We start from the raw sequence: 23,329 nt of genomic DNA on the forward strand, positions 1-23,329 counted from the left end.
TGTTGGTGGAGAAAGTATTGGAAGTTTAGGGACATTTGGGAGTTGATTGATCACTCAGGATCTGAACAAACATCTAAAGCTGGATCCAACAAAGTACTGATTTAAGGCATCAGAGTGACCTCTTCCATGGACCTGGTCTTTCACACCTGTGATCAGGTGTGCATTTCTGTTTGAAACATGTAATTTCTGTTCTCTCTCATTCTCAAGTATTCCTGTTTGTCAGACCTTGATTAACAAGACACTACCAACATTAAAAAACACATTTGTACATGAAGGATAGTCTTAGATAAGACACTGGGAGAGTTTGCTGACACTGTGAGAGTGTTACTTGAAATTACTTCAATCTTCAGCAAAAACAATGTTTGGATGCCCGTTTATTTAATCAAGGAATAAATTGGAGATAATTCAGTGAGTAATGTATTATCATAGGATTTAGAGCTAAAAATTGAACCCATATTTATCAGACTCCCTCTGTACATTCTCTGGTGCCTCGTTTCTTCTCCATCTGCAAAATAAAGGATTCTTTCAGCTGCGGCCTAGGTATGACTGTAGCAGAGGCCTAGAAGTGATACAGCAAACGTAATAGGAAGCAGGGATTTAGTTGATCTTAAAAGCAAGAATCAATGTACAAGCATGACCTAATGCAAGGGCTTGCTAGGACTAGACTGAATATATTTATAAGCTTATTTGTCAGTTTCTTTCATAGGCAAGGTCCCATATCTGGTGCATCCAGCCATACAAGCTAGCAAATGTATTTTAAAAGTATTCAACATCCTTTGCCAGAGAGCTTCACAGCCATTCTATAGGGAACATTTCTTCAGAAAGCTGAATGCACCCATGCCTATGCTTACTAATTAGCTTTGCTGATGAAGTTATCCCTTTTTTTTTTTTTTTTCTTTAAAGGATCCAACATTTTATCCCACATTAACTTAAGTCCTGAAACCAGGTGGGGAAAATTCTCTCCTGCTTGCTGATAATGAGGCTTCACTATCTCATTTTCAGTGCAGGTGATATGGAGATATGCATAAACTTATCTCTGACTACATCTAGTCTGTGGGTTTGTCTTAGTCTTTTATCTGTATCTTGGCATGACTGTAGTGTGCTATCTAACTCCTTGCAGACTGCATGCCTGGGATTTTGCTCAGAGATTTGGGAAGTTGCGTATGCCCAAGACCTCCAAATTGGGCTCCAAATCAGGAGCTGGGGTGAGGCTTGAGCATCCTCCTCTGAATAGTCCTCCAGAGGGGTCAGACAGGGAGATAATGAAGGGCTACCTGGCAGGAAGAGCATCCTGAAGCTCTACAGGGCAGTACAAGAGTAAGTTATTATTCAAAGTTTTTCACAGAAAATACTATAGTTTCAATCTGAATGGAGGTTCCATTATACTTTCAAATATTGAGATTGCCACTGTATCTGTTTGATTAAGTTGTTGTAAAAATAAATTATAAACTAACTTGGAAGTAACTCACCAAAGATGTGCAAAGCGGTTTCTTCATCTAAGTTATCTCTTTAGGTGCAGATAAGAAATTCCTTCTTCTCCACTCCCACCCAAAACCTCATCATGAACCCTCAGTGAAAACAACTCTCCCAGTCTCTGGAGAGGTGAGGCAACTCCCTGCAATCCACTGTCTAGCAGTGACATTATCATATTTATACATGGATTCTCAAATCAGTATGGTTCAGTTGGTGTTGAGTGAACAGAGCATCCATCTCTGGGCTGTCCCTGAGCCTCCAGGCTTCCCTGCTCTCTACTCCTGACCTTTAAGAGAATTCTTTCAATCACAGAGGACCCAGCTGGGAGGAGGCTGTCCCGATCAGCGTCAGACACATACACACAATTTCTCTGACTAATTTGGCAATACAATATAAACAAAAGACACACTTCATGGAAAAGGCATGAGGCACACCCTGACCCAGTTGCTCTGCACACTCGCCACCCTGCATAGGAAAAGGCTGCATAGCTAGACTATTTCCATTAGCTGAAGTAAACACTACTTGAGTGAAAATAGGACGGACACATGCCTCCTATTGAAATATTTGGGTCTTTTCTGAAATGGAGATCTTTCAAATGTTTACTGTCTTTTTCCTAAGACTGTGTTTATAGTTTCTACTAGTGCCACACAGTAGTGGTGGCACCCAGCACCCCCCTATGTTTTCATGAATGAGATTTTGAATTGATTGGTTCAGATTCTCTTGCTGGGGTAAGATACCTCAAGGAAAAAAACAAACATCAAGTTTTTTTATAACTTGAGACTTTTGTTTTAGTGGTAATAAAACTTGTCTCTTCTAAAATTGATCCTACTACAGCTTTTCTTTGACTCAGCTTTTTCATCTCCCTTAAAACTGAAACATATTTTGGCTATTGTGATGATCAGAGAATCAATATGAAGAAGACTGCTACTTCAGATTGTGTATCAGCCATGGCCCAAAGGCTGATTCCTGGGCTGAGAAAGAGATGTCTAGGAGGTGCCTTCTCACCTTTCATTGCCCTTTGAAATTCCAGTCCCTGCTGTTATCTGCACCATTGACTGCAGCCATAAACCTCTTTGCAGAATGGGATTAACAGGAATACTCATCACTTCTCACATTTTTTTTTTTAAATTAAGGTGGGTAGAACATGCATAGAGTCCCAAGCCCATGCCATGCTAAACAATGTAGAGTCAATGATCTTGCTGCCTTCCCCGGCAGCAGCATTAGCTGCAGCTCTTTTTTAGAATTGCTGTAAAGCACATTCTCCTCACCAGAAATGATGAGTTTTTACTCTGGTTTTCTCACTTGTAGTCTGTGAATGGATTGCACATACAGAAGCTTTTCTAGCAGTCAGTGATGGCCATTTCTACAGCTGTGCTTTTGACTCTGAATCGTGTGGTGTGGCTGCACTGGTAGAAATTTTGTAATGCTGCAGGCAATTCACAGTGAGAATTTCTCAGTATGGAAATTCAGCCGTGAACAGTCTCATCTCAAGTATAAAATCTATATTAATATATGTCTGCCTGAAAATTGCAGTTAAACAAACCATATTTATTTTAACTAACAGACTCAATGACTGATGGTCATTGAGTGCTTGTGGTCCTTGGCATCTTACTGGCAAAAGATGAAGCACAGGGAGCCTGGATTTATGCACGAGCCTCCTGTGAAGCTGTGCTTTGCTCTGTGTTCCACAGGGCACCGGCTCAAGCCTTCCCTCAGGCAGGAAGGACAGGGATCTGAGGTGAAGGGACAGTGAAGAGTGGGATTTTCAGGTGTTTGCCAGCCTCTGAGCTGATCTCTGTTGCCAGCAAGCTGAGCAGTTGCCATGAGTTTCTGAGCTGAGCAACGGCACAACTTCATTCCTGGCTGTTTTTTTTTCTCAGCCAACACTGCTCTGTTGTCATTTTAACTCAAAGGTCTGCTCCCATGATACTCACATGCTTTCCACTTAGATGACAAATAGATGAGTTGGTGGATTACTGAATATACCAAGCTCTGCTTTGATATTCTGGCCATCTGCAGCCAACCTTATCCCTAGCTATGCACAAATGGAGGGTCTGCCTCCTCCCACAGCCCGAGCTGACCCTCGCATACTTCTCCATGTCTTGTTATGCTCTCAGTCCATAACAACAGCCCTGATCTTAAAGGAACACAAAAGGTATATTTACAAGGAATCTTTTCTGGGAGATGGAAGTTTCTGTAACCCTGAAGCAGTAGAGGTCCTGTTAGGATGTTGCTGAGGGTCACATCCCAGCTGATTTACAGGTTATTAAATCTGGCCCTGGAGCTATATGAATGCAACTCTGCAGCATCAATCTGTTTTGTAGTGTGGACACAGTGAAACTTCTGCCATCCAGACACCCAGGGCATTTTCTTTCTAAAACAGGAAGGATAATACCTCCCCAAAACTGAGATGTTGCACAGAAACCTTTGCAAAGCTTTCAGATGGTGCTCTGATGTGAAGCAGATCAGCAATAAAATTTCAGGTAGGTAGATTACCACGTGAGTTTGTGAGCTTCTAGTTTACCTTGACTACTCTCTCAATGCGAAGTTTCAAAGAACTTTGCTGCTGAAACTTTTCAAAAATAAAGATCTATCTTGCTGCAGCTAAGGGAAAACTGTTGAAATGTTAAAATGACTGATTTCACTAGAACAAGCACAAGTTATTGTTGTGTGCAACTAACAGCAAAATTCAGCAGTGTGAAAGGATCAACGGTAGAAGATGAGAATACAAAGCAGCTAAAATCTATATCACTATGACTGTGTGCTGAAAATTCATGTGCATGAATTATGTGATGTAATGAACATCCAGCTGAGGATTTCAGCCACAATTTTATAAGCTTTGAGTGGTTCTAAATAAAGTGGAACAGAAGAACAGAACCAACAAATTGCAGTCATATTTCAGATGAGATTCTCTTAGTACATATATACTTTAAAAGAGCATGAGTGTTATGTAGAAAAAGAAGAATGAAGAGTGATTTTGTACTGTTTGTAGTGATGTGAAGAATAATTTTAGGTTAGGATATTAATGAATCATGGTTGTCTTAAATTTCTCTCTAACCTACCTACTCACTGCTGCACCCTCAGCACTGTAACACGGCCTGCTTTGGGTTTTTTTGCAGGTTTATGTAGCAAAGGAAGGCAGCACACTCCAGACTGACCCCTGAAAATAGCTTTGCAAATTGGTGTTTCACATCTGTGCCTGCAATTAGACAGTAGTAAACACAAACTAACCTTTCAGGGCAGTTTCATGCTTTGCAAAACTCAGATGGCTGCAAAAGTGATGTGTCCAAGCACTAAACACATTGCTGGCATTCACAGGCGCAGCTGTGGAATCAGACAGCTGTTTTCAAAACTTTGGCCATAAATTAGAAAAGAATTACTTTTTTAGCTGGTGGAACAAATGTTGACTTAGTTGAATGTAGTACCTATAGTTCAAAGGTGAATTAAAGAGACCAGAAAAAGGGTACATGGCTTGGGGCCATATGGCTAAACTCTTCTGCCCTTAAAAGTTTTTTCAGATATAAACTTTCTATGTGGAACAGACTGTGGCCCATTCTGCCTCCCCAAAATGTGTCCGTCCCTCTTCTGAGGGAGGCTGACCAGCATGGACCAAGCCTAGATAGGAAGCCTGATATGCACATACCACTGCCTGAGCCAGTGCACTGGCCCTGCTTGGCTCACTGATGTGAATGCAGGCACCAGGGACAAGGGATGATGCAAGAGCAAACCGTGGCTGCATCACACAGCCCCAACAACACAAGGCATCCCTTTGGTGGTGTCAGGAAACCTGAGCCTGTCCTGCAAACGTTCTGCTATAGAGCAGCATGGGGCACATAAGGAAAATGTCTTAAAGCCCTTCCTCCTTTCCTTGTTATTGACTTGCTTTTAAAGAGAGGAAGATAAAAAAGGGCAGGAAAAGAAAAAAAAAAAGGCACACATCATGTAACAGAAGAAATACTGGCCTTGGACAGGTTTATATAAAATATTAACTTGGTATGTATGGTGTAATCTGACCTGACCACAAATGGGATTTTAAAAACACTTTTGCAACCATAGAAGAGTTTGTCATTGATTCAGGAAAGTCTCCTTCCGTGTGTGCTTTAAAAGATAATCAAGCGATTGATCCAGGCTATTTTTAATAAGACTTTCACAGTCATCTTTTTTTTTCAAAGAAACCTGAGAGACTTATCAAATCCTAGATATAATCCCCCTAAGCCCTTAACAAAAGGGCAATATTGACACAAGGACATGTATGTACAAACCAGGTAAGTTGTGATAAGGAGGTACCTGGGGAAACAGCTTTGTGTGGAAGAAGCAGAGGAAACATCGCACAGCACTAGGGGATGATATGGTGGAATAGCTGCAATAGCCAGGAACTGGACTTTGAATCCAGTGAATATTGGCCCACTCCTGTGACATCACTCTGTAAACAACTTCAAATTACACACACATTTTTATTATCATGAGGCTTTACACTGCCCAGCCTTTGCTCCTCTGCATCTTCTCTCTACAGAGAGAAAAAAATATAAGAAAGAACATTTTTTTCTTTAAAAGCCATAGTGTTATAGGAAAGATAAGTTATGCAGTTTATATAGTCAATCTCACACTGGTCTGGTAGGTTGATTTGAGATGTAGAGGACTAACACCACCGTTGTTTAAATGAAGGGTAGAAGGAGGCAACTTCCATTTCCACTCACTAAACATTAGTAGCAGAAAGAAAAAAAAATCCAGGAAAATAAGTAAATACTAAACACATAAATTCCCCAGAATAAAGAAGTGTTTCCACAAACCATATCTGCTGTGCTCCCTCCCAGCAAGCTCTCTGGGTGCAGTTCACAGACTTCTCAAGGTCTGAGACTATTACTGCAGGTAGTCTGAATATATCAAGAACATGTGTCATCTTTGTAATATCTTAATAACAGGCTGCATTCTTATAGGATGTGCCAGGGACATTATCTTCTGCTATAAATTGCAAGAATTGCTTCATTGTTTTCTTGTGCCCAGAGTCTCTAAACACTCCCAAGGAGATGATGAGAGCCATCCATGGTCAGTGATGGCTGAAGTATTTGCATATATTTGGATCATCAAGCTTTATTAAAAATAATAAAAATATTATTAAAAATAAGCACAAAATCAGACATTTTAATTGTAAGTGTTCCTGAGGGTAGAAGCCTTTCAAAAACCCGCAGACCATCCCATTAATGAGAGAGGATGCAAGAGAAGCACAGTACTGCTGGGAAATATATTGCACACTTCCTCCAAGTGACCAAACCATCTAAAAAGCAACTGAGTCTACTCAATTTAAGTACAGTCAAAAGAATCATCTGTCCAAATATAATTACTGCCTTAAGCAGGAAAACTATGTTCAAACCAAATAAAAGAGTTCCTATGTATCCCAGCCTCAATTCTGCAGTTGGGATCGAGGGACACTACAGATGCTAAGGAAGAACAGCGAAATGAAGTTATCTTGTGCACTTCTACAGTACTTTGGCCTATACTGGCATTTAGCAGGTTCTTTTCTCACCATAAGTGACAATGACACTTTTTTTTTTTTTTCCCCCACTGGAAAATGCCAGCTTATCAAAACAGAATTTCTGTTGTGATGGATTTACTTCAGCTAAATTTCTTCAGGACATCAATGACAGAGAAGTACTTTCAGCTCAGAGAAGGGAGAAGCACTCCAGAAGATCTGAGCACCTGGGAGTGGCAGTGCTCACCTTGGCCAAGAACAGAGTGGTTCAGTGAATTTAATTAACTGAAACAAATATTGATTGGTCTTTGGCCTGGGGTTGAGTACCCTCTGGAGCAGAATGTGGCTGGACAGGGGTAGCCAAGAGGAGAGGCAACAGAGAAACACCATGGGACATATTTGATCAAGCAAACCTCATAGCTTAATTTATTTCAGGACTGGGTTGAAAAAAGTGCTGTCTGCCATGGGTAGGTTGCAGGTTGCAGGGAAGGGCTGAGACCCAGCAGCAGCACCTCCCCACCTATTCTACACGTCTCAGACATCAATTCTTCACAGTCAGTATTTCCCTGGCAAATCAGAGCAGCCTTGTGTAGCTTCCTCCAAAACTCTGGCTTCAGGGATAACCTTAGACAGAAGGAGTACTAAAGCGAGGAAATGGAAAATAAGTGAGGTTATTTGTTTACAGGAGAAAAACATCTGATTGACCTGGGAGAGGAATTTCTGAAATAGAACTCAGACAATAGTCTCCTGTGATCCTCAGGACAACCTAGCACAGATGTCTTGCTGCACTAGATTAAAAAGAAAGAAAAAACAAAGAAGAACAAAAGAGAGGACTGTGAATTTAATGTCATATTAATCAGTTGAAGTAGTTGATTCTAAATTCAGGAGTCTTGTGTAGTTTAACAAACACAATGATCTCTTAATAGGCTAAGTCAAAATTAAAAATCTGGTTTTCTGGTCCTTACCTATTTCCTTTCAACTGCCTAATAGCTTCCCCTCAGAAGGTGTGACAACATCATCCCTTCCTACTTCAAAAACTGTGTTTCGTTTATGAGTTAATAATTTACTAGAAGCCTCAGGTAGTTCTGCTTGTAAAAAATGCATGGGAAATCCCAGCTGCAAAGTCAGCCCTGGCACAGTTACACCTCCACATCATCATTAAATTACCTTAAAGCTCCTCAATACAAGGTAAAGAGCCTGGCCATTGCATCTCTGCTTCATCAGCACTTGTCATCAATATAATCCGCCTCTACTTGCAGGCATCCTAAAGGGCCTGAAACACTCATCTAACTTTTGATCAAGACATGGAAAGCAAGTCTAAAACTGCTGACAGCCTCTCTGATTTTGCAGATTCTGCTCAGAGGATCCACATTGCTTGTAGGAAAAGTAGACCTTGGTACATTTACTGTCAAAGCACATGGAAATTTGAGTGGATGTGCCCTTGCCACTTCACGTGAGTAAAAAGGGGCACTGTACTGTTGTATCTTTTACCTATGAAAGGGAGGGCTGAAGTCCAGCTGAGCCATCCTGCTGAGTGAGGTCTTGGAGATCTTCAGTGGGGGGAGTAAAAGAGGCCAGTTTGCAGAGCAGCTTCCCAGCCACACTTAGCTGGCAGTAGTGGTGTGCCCCAAGGGTGCTTAAGGCACACATGCAACACACAAAAATGGTTTCCCATATAGAAATGCATGTCAGTGATGGGCCAGGGATGGGGAATGTGAATTATGGGCAAATTAAAAGAAATAGGTAAGGATAGGTAAGTACTGGTGAGGTGAAGATGGTCATTGCATATGTCAGACCTATTTTTCATGTCAGAGCTGAGGATTTGCTGCTTCCCTTTAACCATTAACTCTCAGAGGTCACTTCCTCTGCTCCCCAAAACTGGCATACTGATACTGAGCTAGTTGGGGGTTTTTGCATGTCTTTTCCTGAGGCACATCAAGTGTTTTCTTTCCAAGCTGGAAATTAATTTAATGATAGAACTATTGGCTTGGGTAAATTTTACTGAAATGTAATTACAAAGGATATTCTTCAGGGAGTACATTTTATAGGAAATCTGACTATTAATATCACATACAATGCATGACTGAAAGTTACTAGAGACTATGTAGAAAAAATCTTATCTACATTACTTGCATATTCAAATAGTAGAGGCAAAACATAATAAACCAAATTCATATGCAGCTTCACTGAAACAAAGATTTTGTTATGTACAGCTGAATGCTCTAAACATTCTATTTTTCTTCATAGTTACATCAAATGTTTCCTGCCCCATATCCACTACATGGAGAGAACAAACTTCGTGTAAATAAATAAAATTTAGTTTGTATCTATAAAATTCCTTTCATATACAAGTGCATTGAAAACTATGAATAGTCTCATACAACTTTTGGGGGGGTTCAATGAATAGTAAGTGTTAAAATGCAGACCTCATACATGTGTCTGTATATATATGTACATGTAACTGTTCTAAGCTAAAAATGAGTGATGGCTCTCACCCAGAAAGCGCAGTATATTGTCTAGAGGAGACTTTCTGTGTTTAATAAAGCTTTTTTCATGTCAAGCTGATATAAAAACTGCAGCTGCTGTATTTGTTGGGAACTCATTATAATCCTGAAAGAGTGTTTTATATTTGAATAGCTGCAGTGCATTCTAACACTTTTTTTGCTCACTTGAGTTTCTATTACTATTACACAGAATACAACAGATTTTTGATAGAATTTGGAACCCATTAAAAGGGACAGATGTCTCAAAGAACTTTGCAGGTTGTATGTATAACATTTTTAAAATTCCTCAATAAACTATATTTCTGTGCAGTACTCCCATTTTTTTAATGGTCTCAGTCAGCAGAGTCTCTATGAGTATATAAGTTTCCTAGATGATGTGTAAACCTGAACCAGATTTTCAAGGATTATGTAATTTTTTTGGTATCTATTCCTTTTGTATTCCTTTACTTTTTACAAAAGTAAAAAAAAAAACAAAAAGGCGTGAAAGTTTTTTTATTTTCAGAAGTTCTACTTTGTAGCATTTTCTAAATTAAACTCTTTCCTCTTCTGCAGTTTCTGCAGTTTCCCACCTTCCTACCATTTATCCTTTTTACGAGGCGTAATATACTACCAATATCTTCACAAAATATTCCTGTTACTTCTCCTCAGTCTGGTTCTTTATATCTTTTCCCATTATTTACACCCATGGTAACACTACTGTACTCACACTTTTTTCATGGCACAAATATAACGCATTGAGAAGACAAGAAAATCAAGTCTACTACTCTTTGTCAAATCCCTCCTCAGCCCCAGACATCTAATACAAATTTAATCTTTCACAAAATAAGAGGGTCTTTAAAGACAGAATTACAGTCTTCATAACCTATATTTTGACATATACAAGGTCCTGTGACCACAGCTGATAGAAATGAGAAGCCTTAATGCTGTACATGAACTAGTAATGTACCCAGGACTGCCCTGACAGATGCAGCCTTAAATTGCATTTTTAATGTACTCAAATAAGCTATACATAATTAGGATTAACATTGCTATCCCCTGACTGATTCATGATTAGCATGTGTGGGCCTTAATATTGCTTAGGAGGAGGATCAAGTGACCCTAATTGTATCCAGCTTGTCTATTTAAGTGCTTGATTTTTTTTCTGGAAGAGTTGTTTATATAAATAACACAGTGAAGGGAAGCTGGTTGTTCTGGTTAAGTTATTATTGTTCTGGTTTACTTTTAAACATGGTGTAAATCACAATTTCAGTTATTCATATATATTGTAGAAGTGTACTTCAAAACATTTAATATTAAATTTATTAGAGATTATGAGGCAATGCATGAAAACGTAGGAAATGAGAAACCTTGTTCGTCTGCATCAGTATAATTACTCTAGCATGTAGAAGTATTTCTTGGTCTTTCAGCTAAATATTTTCTTTTCCAGTTCACTGTTAAAGCAAACAGAATGTGTATGCTTTTTATCTTATTGTTGATTAAGAAAACCCTCCTAAAACCCTACACCAGACCTCAGAAGCATCATTGTGCAGCGACAAAAGCTTTTTATTGCTAATTGTAAAAGCAGGGCAGTCTCCAGCAGAGAGTTGCTGGGATGCTGACTGATGCCTTGACAGATAACAGACAATCAGTTCGACACTCCAAGATTCCGGGTGGAAAAACAAAAGACTCTTAATTTACGAACAACAACCAGGCATCCACTTAGGGATACCATTATGCACTGGAAAAGACTCTGTGCCACGCACACATACAATGAGCTCACTACAAAGTAGGGAAAGCGTTGGCTTTGCCCCTGAAGGAATGGCCATGACACTCATTAAAAGCCCCAAACCCTTCTTTCCCAGCTGGGGTGGGACTGTCTAGTGTTTACACAGTGACAACAGTGCAGAGGTAGACTGTGCTCACTTGGATATTTAGACTTTAAGGGATTTTCTATCCCTCAGTTTGTCAAAATGGGACTGTTGGACATTTCAGTCCTCTTCCTCACTGCAGTGGGAGGGTGACAGCAGGTGAAGATACCATAGGTGTGGCATGAGTTGTCAGGACGCTGCTGCAGACATGGAACAAAGGTCCAATGATTAATGGGATTTCTGAAGCTTCTCGGTAGCCTATTAAAAACAGTCTGTGGCTGGATCCTTTTTCTTCTGAATATAAATCTCACACCAAATGCAGTGCAGGAGGAGTATGAAATACAGAATTGTTATGCCAGCAAAGGGAAAGTTTTACTGAAGCAGCAAGGTGGATCTAAGCTTGTTATGTTTGCTTACTCCATTAACAGCCCCTCTTCACCCTTCATCAAATCTCTGTTGCTGTTATTATTTTTATTACATGGACACAGACTGTGATGGCAGGAACGTGCCAGCCACAAGCAAAACCATGAAGACAGAAGTAGACGCAGGCAAAGAGGAAGAGGGGGTGGTCTCTGCCCTGTAGCACCAACCACATCACAGGAAAGCTTGGCAGGTGCTAGGGAAATGTATGAGAAAAGTAAGAGGATGCCAAAAATCTAGCAAGCATCAGAGGGAGGCTGAGATCTACAAATCTTTGAGAGCAGAGCTGGCTCATTCATATTGCATGAGAAATTCTAGGTAGGGCAGAGCTACAAAGCAGCCCTGAAAATACTGGATCTCTGTGCAGAGCAGTTTGGCTACTGTCATTTGTTTTATTAGGTCTTGTGCTTTTAACTTCCCTCCAGCCTTTTCAAACTCTGCTGTCTCATTGAGCACTGAACTGGGTGTGAAGACTATTGCCTTATGGAATTCTTTGTAGCTGCAGAACATAGGAAGAGGAAGTGAAGGATAAAACACATCCAAGCCCTGATTTGCTACAGGAAAGACTTGCTCCCACTCCTGCTGACTATGCAATTAAAGCCACACAGAGTCTACCAGTGCCTCATGGAGCACTATGACAGAGGCTGAGCATATCCAACAGTTTCTAAATAAACCAAAGCCAGGTTTGTCCAGACATGGGAAAGAGGGTGTGTGTGGAAACAAATCTGTCAGACCCTCAGCATGAAATCACACCAGCTGCAAAATTTCTGGAGAAGAGCAGAGGCTTTGTTTGTCAACAGATAGCCAAAAAAGCCATCTGAGGAATAATTATAATGTGACAATAAATTACTGACTGGGCTGAGGTTTGGTTATCCCAGGCACTCTGCATCTGGTACAATGGCAAAGCTGATTGGAAAACTGCTCCTCCCCAGTATTCCCATGCAAGCATGTGCAGCTTACTACTATTAGCTAGATGGTCTGCAGCACACTGGAGAGAAATGGCAGCTTTGTATCAGTTGGTAGAGTAGAACACAAGCTATGTTGAGACACAAGCAGTGACCTTTTGACCATGTTTAGTAGTTTTTAACACTGTGCTGAAATGTACACTGAACAAAGAGAACAGTTTCTATGAAAACAGGTGCATTTGAACTGGTCAACCAAATACTGCTGAACAAAATAGAAATGCTACTGAGATTCCTGCCAGACCCCCTGGGTGGGAGCTTTCAGTTAAGACCAGAGGAAGCTATCGCTTGCATAAGATACAGTTAATTCCTGTGGCACCCTATAGCTGAATGACCTGCCATCAAAAGCTGTCCTTCTCCTCTGGCATGCAGGAAGATTGTCCCTTCCCATTCATATGTACACTAGGAACTCATGGAGTTTGCAGGAACTTGCTCTGAAGTCTGTTGTTATGTTTTTTTTTAAACTCTTGAACAATATCTGAATTACATTCCAGAGCAGAAACAAACACAGCAGTGCAACACTCAAAACTATTCAGCAATTTCCCTCACAGGTTACAGAAGCCCATCTCTTACTAAAGGAAAAAGAATGCCTGTTACCTTTATTCGGCCCACCAAGGGAGTATCCTGCTGGTAAAACCCCTGTCTGTGGGCCCATAAGCTTCTCCCTTTTAAACTTCTTTTCTTCAAAGTTTGCTTTTTTGTTTTTACTCTAAATTACATAAGAGAGCATTAAACACATGAGTACGTGTGCATGCCAGAGTAAACTTTATTGTAAATTTAGTTACTTACACACTGAGTGTCAGCAAATGAAATGAGATACAGTGCTTCATGCTTACAGTCCATTTTTCACATGGATATTTGTGATAGGAAATCTGAGTTCACTGCATGAAACTGTGTGTTTGGGTAAATCTATAGAGATAAATTACAGATGGTAATTCAGACTACTGCAAACAGTATGAAAACAGAGCAGTTATGAGAAGGAATTAGAATAGTCATACTTGTGGGGAATCCCTGTAAAATAGGTACTTTTCCTGTTGATAGAGTATATATGGGACTAGTAGGCATCCAGGCTACCAAAGACATACTTTCTCTTTCAATTGAACAGTTTTATATAAGTGGAGAATGAAGCACTGGTCATGCCTAGGATTTTGTCCAAAAAAAAACTGAGAATTTTTTTTGAAACTTTTTTCTTCTTTTACCTTGAATTAAAGGATGTCTGGTATTTAACAGTCATTCAGAGAGAAAGTCTGTTTTGCCCTTTTTTCCTTTTCTTTTCTACTTTTCCCTAAGGAAAGAATGTAAGTTTTCATTCCTTTTGTTTTGGAACAGTGTAAAGTCATATGAGAAATATCCATTTTAAAAATCAGCTGAGCTTTTCAAAGCCTGTGAAAACCAATTATGTGCAAATTCCCTTTGATTTGATTTAAGTGCCTACATAAGGTGCACAGGAATGGTAATCTGGCCGATTTGATTCTTAAACAGATTATTGAGCAGAACAGTAACTAAATGCCCAAAGAAAGAGGGACACAGCACTATGTGCTAAAGTCTAAAAAGGTAGATGTTGCAACTTTCCAGACATTATTAGGTATTACTGAGTTTTTGCAAGTCTGTTCAAGATATAGTGTCTTCTGGAGTAAAACATACTTCCTCATCTCTGCAAAAGTAGAGGAAGAAAGAAAAGCACAGGTCCAAGGGATTTTTTAATGTAACAATTTTTGATTGATAGTTTCCTGTTTTTTTTCTTTATTCTTAGATTAATCTAGGGTTTGGACATAATTTACAACAACACCACAGCTCTATACTGTATATGTGCTATGACTTGCCCTTACTTGTGTCATCTGTACATTTATGTGCTGTGCCTACCCTGAAACTCATTACCAGCATTGCCAGCACTCTCTAAGTGGCTTCTTTACAGAAATCCCCCCCAAAACATATTAATTCTCTTTAATTTCTTCTAACTCCTTAGATAGCTCAGTGATGGCCGGCTGTATAGAATCAAGAAAAGCTACTCACACCCTCAGAAATCACCTTTGTCTAATCTGATGCTACTTATTCAAAAGTCAGGTATTGCTGAACTGAGTCATTTTGGCTTCTCATAGTCAGTCCTTCCCGAAAATAATTCAGGCCACCTATCTGGGAGACCTTGTGTGGAATGAGGTAATTTCCTTGCTGGCGTCGGTGCTGCTCACTCTGCCGGCAATATGAGGTCCCTAGGAGACTGGTTTAGCCCAGATTCCAAAATTTCAGATGCCTTTAGACAGATGTAACAAATTCCTTCCTAAATCCATTGCTATTTGCCTTTAAGGTATTAGAAGAGACCTTCCCCTAGCTTGCTGGGAAATTTTTAAACCAGCTTTCTTATCTAAGCATTGCTCTTCCCTTAAAACAGAAATACCTTATAGGAAACAGAATAAACAAAAAGTTCATGGACTAAAGCTCTAAAGTATTATAGAAGGATTTAGTCTGACCTCCTGCATATAACAAGCCACAGACTACACATAAGACAATAAAGATTTTTTATTTTCTCAATGACAACATAGAAAGTGTTACCCTTGAAGAAAAAATGTCTTTTAATGAAATAATGGGATAATTTTAATTGAAGGCAAATTCCTGGCAACATACAACTTCACTTTATAGTCTTTATAGAAAAAACATTGTAGAAAATGAAGCATATTCTTCTAGATATTTGGTTTGATCTGGCTTGAACTCACAAACACTTACTGCTAGAGGCAAGTGTAAAACACAGACATAATTTTGGCGCTGAATCTCTTTAAAAATCAGGTTTGTTTTGGGGAAGATTTAATGATCTGTTTGCTTTTTTAAACCTAGTTTTCTAACTTCTCGGATGAATATTCAAAGGAAACCACAATCATTATCCACAGCCTTTTATTGATGGAAGGCAAGTAAATCACAGATAGGAGACCTTGTATCTCAAAGACAGACCTTCAGCTTTACAGGAACAAGACACTTTTCCTACGGGCATTTGAGTAAGTGAGAGCAATTAAAACTGACGGTGGCATTGTGCAGCTACTCAGGCCGAACATACAATGACTGTATTATATACTACAATAGACACTTTATTTGTTGTATTCCTCTTAGCAATATATGTCTGGTGAAGACAGTAATTGTCCTGGCTGCCTTCCTTTTAGTTTTGTGTAAGTCTGTATATTTACACTATACACAGTAAATACTTTATATATATATATATAGTATAGCCTTTATAGTCTGCATACAGACTTGGCCTTCTTATACCTGGAAAGATGATGTGATCTGAATCCATAGAGAAATACAAACAGTGGCTCTTTGTTGGAAACCACATGATCACAATGAACTTAATTATAAAACATCATTTTATTCAGTGCAATTTAGGCTCCAACACTCAAATTAGTGTTGGAATATGCAAAAAATAGCATTCTGCATCAGAGAATCAGGCAGTGTCAGCCTCAAATTTAGAGAGAGACCACTCAGGAAGCAAAGTCTGCTGTCACAAAGGAAACTGCAGATCATGTCTGTGCTTCTCAGCACATATTGGGATGGACAGACAGACACCAGAAGGCACAGAGACTGGTTCCACGTGGGAAGCTCCTACCTCTGAGCCTGCAGTGGCCATCTCAGAAAAGTCAGGGAAAGCATCGTGTAAAGGGTAAAGTGGGTGAAATTAGTTCTTGAGTTACAGTATGTAATTATAGGTAATGGTAAAGAGAACAGTTTGTACAAAATGTATTTTTTTTTCTATTCTTTCTCATGGGTGTCTTTGGAGGTTTCATCTCATACAAACCAAAAAGGGCTTGATATTTCTCCAGTTAGTAAAGGTGAAGATCACATACGTATACCAAGGAGCTGAACTGATGTAGTGAGTGAGCACTGAGGGATGCTGTTAAGTGGGGTCATTCTCCCCTGCATTTACACGGCTCCAGATGTGCCACCCAAGATATGTGCTGGCTGCATTGCATGAAGTATTTGGTTGCACCTAAAAAAGGGACAATGGAGGACCTGTTTGTTCCCTTTTAGGTTTTGATTTCTAGTCCCAGCTGGATCATTCTCTGCAGTAGCTTCCTTGCTTTCTAGGGTGTTAACATCCAGTGTCCCCAAATTACATGTCCCAGAGACAAGCATACCAATGAACATGAGCTATAACAGTACATTTCTGCAGGCTGTTTGAGGTGAGGTGGCCAAACATTTTCTCATTAAAAGCTCTCTACATGCTCTAAGGTTAAATTTTATAAAAAAAAAGAAAAAAAAAAAGGAAATCCTCAGAGGAAAGTTCTTGGCTGCAGGCAGAGGACACATGGCAGACAGGGAGGTAGGTGACGAAGGCTGGGTGGAGGGGTCGGGGTGCAGGAGCAGCCCAGAGGGAAGGTGACCCCCAGGCAGCTGACACCAAAGGCTGGGCTTGGGAGAGTGCCTTCAGCTGCAGATGATGCAAACGCATTTGGGATACTTGGCTCCTAACCCTGGCATGTTTCCATGGTACACACACCTTCCTGACAACCACACACTATTACTTAATGTGGGAGGCTGCTGTGATTCTATGCTAACCACAGTGCTGGAAAATTATTAACCCTCCTATAATAACAGAGATTTAAAGTGTCCCTTTTTATCACCCTCCTGCCTATCTTGCAGCCTGTGTCAGTCCTCTGTATTTATTTAACACCATCTGTGGAGAGTCTTTCCCCTTGATTTGTAGTAACTTAACATCAGACTTTGAAATTGTTTTCCTCTCATCTCAGCTGTCCTGGAATTCTTCTCATTTCTGGTTTTGTAGATTTGTTCTGAAGCCCTCTTCATCTCGGGCACCTAGGAGACAGTGGGTTTTCAGCCTTTTTTGATTTGTGAGCTTCTAAAAATTTGTAATGTAAATTCATAGTGTAGTACAGTGTAGTTAGGCCTGCTGGCATTAGGCTTTCTGTTCATAGTTACCTTTCTTTGACCTTCTAGAAGCAGGCTGTGCACAATAAATACTGGTTATAAAGCTGGAGTTGTAGGCATACCAGTATTATATCAATTTCAGTGCCCCAGTGACAACAAAGGAGACCCATGATGAAACATAGTCAAAATCATCAAATCTAAATGTAGTGTGAAGAGCTAGAAAAGCCATTATATAATCATACCCATTTTAGTAGAGGTAATTTGTACATGTGAAACATAAACCCACTTTTTTGGTAGAGGAAGTAAAGGGGTCACAAATTTCTAACATTTCAGATGTAAATGTACACTTCAGGTGATTCAGATTTCAGGTATAAATAAGGTAAGCACAGAGGAAGCTTTCCTGAAAATCTTGGTGTACCAAAAAATCACCAAATTATTTTCAAGAAACTTGGCCCACTCCAAAGACATATTTAATAGAACCATCCCCAAAGACATTAGCTTCAGCAGACATGATTAAAACAAAAAAGGGGCAGGCTCACAGTTAATTTTAATCACCAACATCTCATTCTTAGCACCTCTTCAGTTTTGTGACCTTTTTTCTTTAGAAAATACAGTCAGAGTCAGTGACAAAACACAAAGTAGTCCTAAAACTCTTTCTGCTTTGATTCCAATTGTGGACATAATCACATCCATCCATTCCATGAACTGCCTCTACCCAAATATCTATATATACATCTAATGCTAAGAAGATATCCGGCAAATTTCCATTTCAAGCAACAACGTCATAAACCTCAGTTCTTATGAAGAATAGAGAGTTCTATGCCAAGGTGAAATTCTCAGCAGTCAGAGGTCACAGTGTGGTTGTTAAGCACCTTGTTCTTCCACTAATGCACAGTGGAATAGAAATACTGCGGAGACCACAGATACTGATTCGTTATGCTCAGAAGGATGTTGAGCAACACAGTTAGTGAGCACACAGTATAGAATCAGGAAAATCTTCCCTTCGGGAATAATTTATCTTCATGTAGCCCTTCATGTAGCCATAAATTGCATCTGAGATAAGGAACTTGTTTAACTCAAATGATCTCAGAATAGGAAACTAGACCAATTTTCATGCTGACTGCAACTGTCTCTGCTCTTGCTCTTCCGTGTGTCAAGTCAAATGATCCTTCTAATAAAGAGCATGAAAATGAACTTATGGTTCTCTTCATTGTATTCTTTAGGGGAAGTTAAGTAAAAAACAAGGGAAAGTGCATAAAACCCCATACTACTGGCGTTTTTGGAAATTCTTTACAGCCAGCCAGTGGTTGAACTCTTCATAATTGAACTTTTTGGCTTTCATTAGTGAATGAGCTAATAAGCGAATAAGCTCTTAGAAAATGTAAGATTTTATTTGTGTTTTGACATTATAGTGGTCATGACAGTCTTGAAGGAAAGCTTCATTGTTGATGCTACAGCTTGTCTTACAGGGTGCAAGTTTAATTTCTGGATACCTGGTGAAGCATAGGTCTTGCTGTCTAGAGAGTCAGTGTATCCATATCATTTCATCTTGCAGATTGTAGAAGAATTTGGTGGGGTCTTAAACATAATAACACCCTGGCACACTGACACTGCATGAGTTAGAACCTTTAGCATTTTAAAATCACTTTCGCTACACTAGGAATGGAGAGAAAATATTGCCCGTAAATGTAGGAGTGAAGGTTTGAAGTAATGCATATTTCCTCAGAGCAACTTGCTAGCCTGACATATCCATCTTGGGCTGAGGAGTAGGCATCCAGAATGATTTGACAGAGCTTTTGAGCAGATCCAGTTGCCCAAGTCTACTGGAACTAAGAGTCTTCATCTGGGGTTTCTAAGACTACAATTTGCATTCAACATTGCCTGATTAGCCTTGCCTGGTCAGTTTGATCTGTGGCCTTACTCCTCTTGATTTGTAGCTTTACAGGATCAGCAGACTGCTGATGTTTGTGTTTTGAAAACCAGAATAAACCTGAAATTCCATCACTGGGCAAAGCCCTAACCATTTCCCTGATTCATCACTAACACAGATGTGACATGGCAACAGCATTCTCCCCAGCCAAGAGAGCCATAAACACAGTTATTTCCACAGACTGCAGCAGCTTCAAGAATGAAAGTGAGGTCTGAAATCTTCCTTATTTTCCATCTGTCATGCCAATCATCCTACTTGCTGACATCCTGAGAACAGTATGAGGAGGACAAATGAATCTGTGGAGTAGCTCTAGTGGCTTCCCAGGAATTGTGTCATGGGTGAATTTGATGCCCTCCATCCCTAGTTACAAATGCTGAGACAGAACAAACACTAGAATGCTTGGGGAAAAAAAATCAGTATTAGCCAACAATAGTCTCTAGGCTTTATTATCATGACAACACACAAATTAATAGAATTTATAGAGGCTGGACTTCTGCTCGTTTCAACTGTTATTCTGCTGATGTTCTGCATTGCAATATAAGCAGGCATACTGTGATGGCTTCAAACATAAGTATATATACCAAAAATCAAGCCTTTGCTGAGCATTTTCCTGTTAATCACTCTTCATCTGCAGCTGAGGTATCACAGCAGGCATCCATACAGAGTAGCAGCTAATGGTGGAACTCCAGGTTTCCTTAACATCCATGTAAGACACTGCAAAACTGCCTGGATTCTGTATTGGTGTCATTGGATGTTTGCATTCCTCACAGGCAAGTTTCAGACAGAGGACTCTTTGTTTTCCAGAATAATGATGTTCTTTTCTTCATATGGTCATTCCAGCTGCTCGTGTCAGGGCAGCTTCCCTGGGAGCATGTTCAGTGAGAAGGACTGAGTTTGTGGTCAGGGAGCAATAGGAACTACAGCTCTCTACTGGAGCAAAGGCTTTGCTGTGGTGTGGAGGGCAGAGGGGGGCTGTGCTTAAAAGCTGAGCTGCTCTCTTCTACTGAGCACAGCTGGAGTGAATCCTTCAGCCTCAGTGGAATTGAGAAGGGCTCAGAAGGGGCTGGGAAAATGAAAGCCACTCAGAAGGGGCTCAGAAAATAAAAGCCACTGCTATTGCTTCAGAAGAGCAGCAGTAGGATGGTCCTTCCCTGGCATGCTGTTGTCTTGTTCCCTTGTTCCCTCTGTTGTCAGACAGCAGTCACAGATGCCCTATTTTGCTGCACAGTTCTTTGTATAACTGGGGATTTTGTACTTGGTAGTCTGGAAGGACTCTGGATTGGACTCCCCCATCTTGTAGCTCATGAGTGATGGGCCTGTGGTCGGCTTTGGGTGCTGGTGTTTGCCCATATTTCAAGTGCAGCATCCAAATTACAGCACTGCCACATGAGCAGTGGTGAGGATGGGTTACAGTCCTAAGAGGATCTTAAAGAACCTAGTAAAGGCTGGTGGGGCTGGAACCACCAGAGCCCTTTGGTGCCATACTCAGCCTGCTTCATCCTGCTGGCAACAACTTGCTCCCCAAAGAGCTGCTGCTACCACCTGCCTTACAGCTGCTCCTGGAGCACCTCTCTCCTTCCACTCTCACCTTCAGAGCTTCAGACTAGGATGGGGAAGAAAGCACAAAAGACTCCAGCATAGCCTTAAAATGTCCACCAGGCTCAAGTTCATCAGCATGAGAATCACCCACAGCTGATTTTGAGACTTACGCTGCCTTTCTTTTGTCCAGTGCCCTCCCTGACCAGAAGTCATTGCAAATGAAGGTCTGAAGGATGGTGTCTCTGACAAAACATCAGTTCTCTGACTCTGTCCCATGGTTTGGGTAATGCATGTGGACATCAAAATCTAAGATTATGTCAAGGCCAAGAAAACTGGTAATTATCCAGTTCCAAAATTGTTTGTGCAATAAAAGGATTAACTAAAGTTTTTAAAATCATAATTATGATCTATTCTGCAAATTGCTCCTAAAGCTTCCTTAATTCCCTTTCTATTATCTTTTTTACTTTCTTTTCTTTCCTTTGTGGTTTAGGAGCAATTTGCTCCTACACTGAAGTGTAAATGTCTGCCTAGGACAGAAGGGAACTGCTGATCTGGCACACAGATTTCAGCAGTAGATGATTTTTGTTTCACTAGGGCTTGGAGTGATGATGACAGATATTAGCTCCTGCAACAGAAACTCTGCATAAAGCTGCTCTGAAGCAGCCATTTGACATATACACTTGCTAATTGAGTCACAGTAAAAGTGCTAAACTTCTCACTGCCAAAGTTTATCAGGTTTGGTGCTAGACTTCTAATTGTATCACCAACTGACATTTTTTGCATTCTCTTGGGCCTTTGTAGTACAAGAGGCTGTGAGGTAAAAAGGTTTTGTAGGTTTCTTCTGAAAAGGAAAACAAACAGTGAATATTTCTATTTTGTATGGCCATCAGCCATGGATGGGCATCCCTTATTTTCATGATGAGGCTAAAAGATATTTTTATGGTAGTTTTATGATGTTTAGTACATGCACATAAAAGAATAGTGCATCAGAGTATTTATTGACATTTGTTGATTTTAATTATGTTTCAGCTGTTTGCTTAGGTGGCAGGTATTCTGGGGTCCTGCCAGCAGAGCTAGCCCTGTTTCCAATGAACAGGCACCACACTTGTACCCAGTGGTTATCAAAATTCTTGAGGCACTTGCCAACAAAACACACTACAGTACACTGAACTATCATGGTTTTGTGTCAGTACACCTGAACCATTGACCACCCAAGTCTCCTGCCCTGTTTTGCACTGTCCTATTTCTTCCCTCCAGAGCTCTGGTCCCAATGCAGTTTCTGATCCAGCAGATTAAAGCAGTGTTTCCAAAGGGCAGTGCTAGGGAGAACATCCAATGTCCTGCAGTACACAGGGGAAGCACCACCTGTTCTGCCCTTGACAAAAAGTCACAGCTCAGTAGCATCACTGCACATAGCAATGCCTCAACACCTTACAGCAGGTTCTCTACATTGCTGGGGTTCTCCAGCACCACAGGTTTCCCCTGGATCAAGTGTGGGCACATAATCGTATTTCTGTCAAATTAGCCAAAGCACAGGATGATGTTTGGGCCACCTTTATGCTTTTATGTTGGGTTTATGCTGGCTCTGGGAGAAGAGAAGGTATCTGACCTGGCGGAAAGTGTGAGTCGTAGAGGCAATGATACCTCATCTGGCATAAAACCTGTCAGTACAAAATTAAGTCATCATTTTTCTTTATTTGAATTGGCAGCCTGAATTCATTCTGTATCAGCACTTTCATCATGTGTCTGGCAACATTTCTGACGAAGGAGTATTAACAGCCCTAAAGCAGGATTTACTGAGTTGTGGGACCACAAACTTATTGTTTGAGCTTACTCTGATAAAAAGGCAGGGAGCTACTGGGTGGCACGTTTTACCAGGTTTCAGAACACTCCTACCCAGAGTACTTTTCTACTTAACAATTTCCTCCTTCATGAAAAAAACACCCTCAAAATTCCTATCTAACCAATAAACCCCACCCCAACACAGAAAATCCCTGGATTAAAAGATCATATGTTAACTTTTGACACACTCCCCCAAATGAAACCTTTTGTGTAAATGGAAAAAAGAATCCTTTCATGGTGTAGAAAGTCAACAAAGCATAAATCACTATTTTGTTTGTTCTGTTGCTAGACATGCTGAACAAGAAACCACTGCCAGACCTGTGAATTTCTCCAATTAATCCTACCAGAGTGACTATGTCCAATACTCTTGAAAAATGACAAAATGTTCAAACATATTCCACTGACTAAAATGTAATGTTTTCCTAGTTATAGTAAAGATGATGTTATGTGCTAGTTAGAATACTTTAATTAAA

Source organism: Molothrus ater, chromosome 3 (genome assembly GCF_012460135.2).
Source record: "Molothrus ater isolate BHLD 08-10-18 breed brown headed cowbird chromosome 3, BPBGC_Mater_1.1, whole genome shotgun sequence".
NCBI classification, from domain to species: domain Eukaryota; kingdom Metazoa; phylum Chordata; class Aves; order Passeriformes; family Icteridae; genus Molothrus; species Molothrus ater.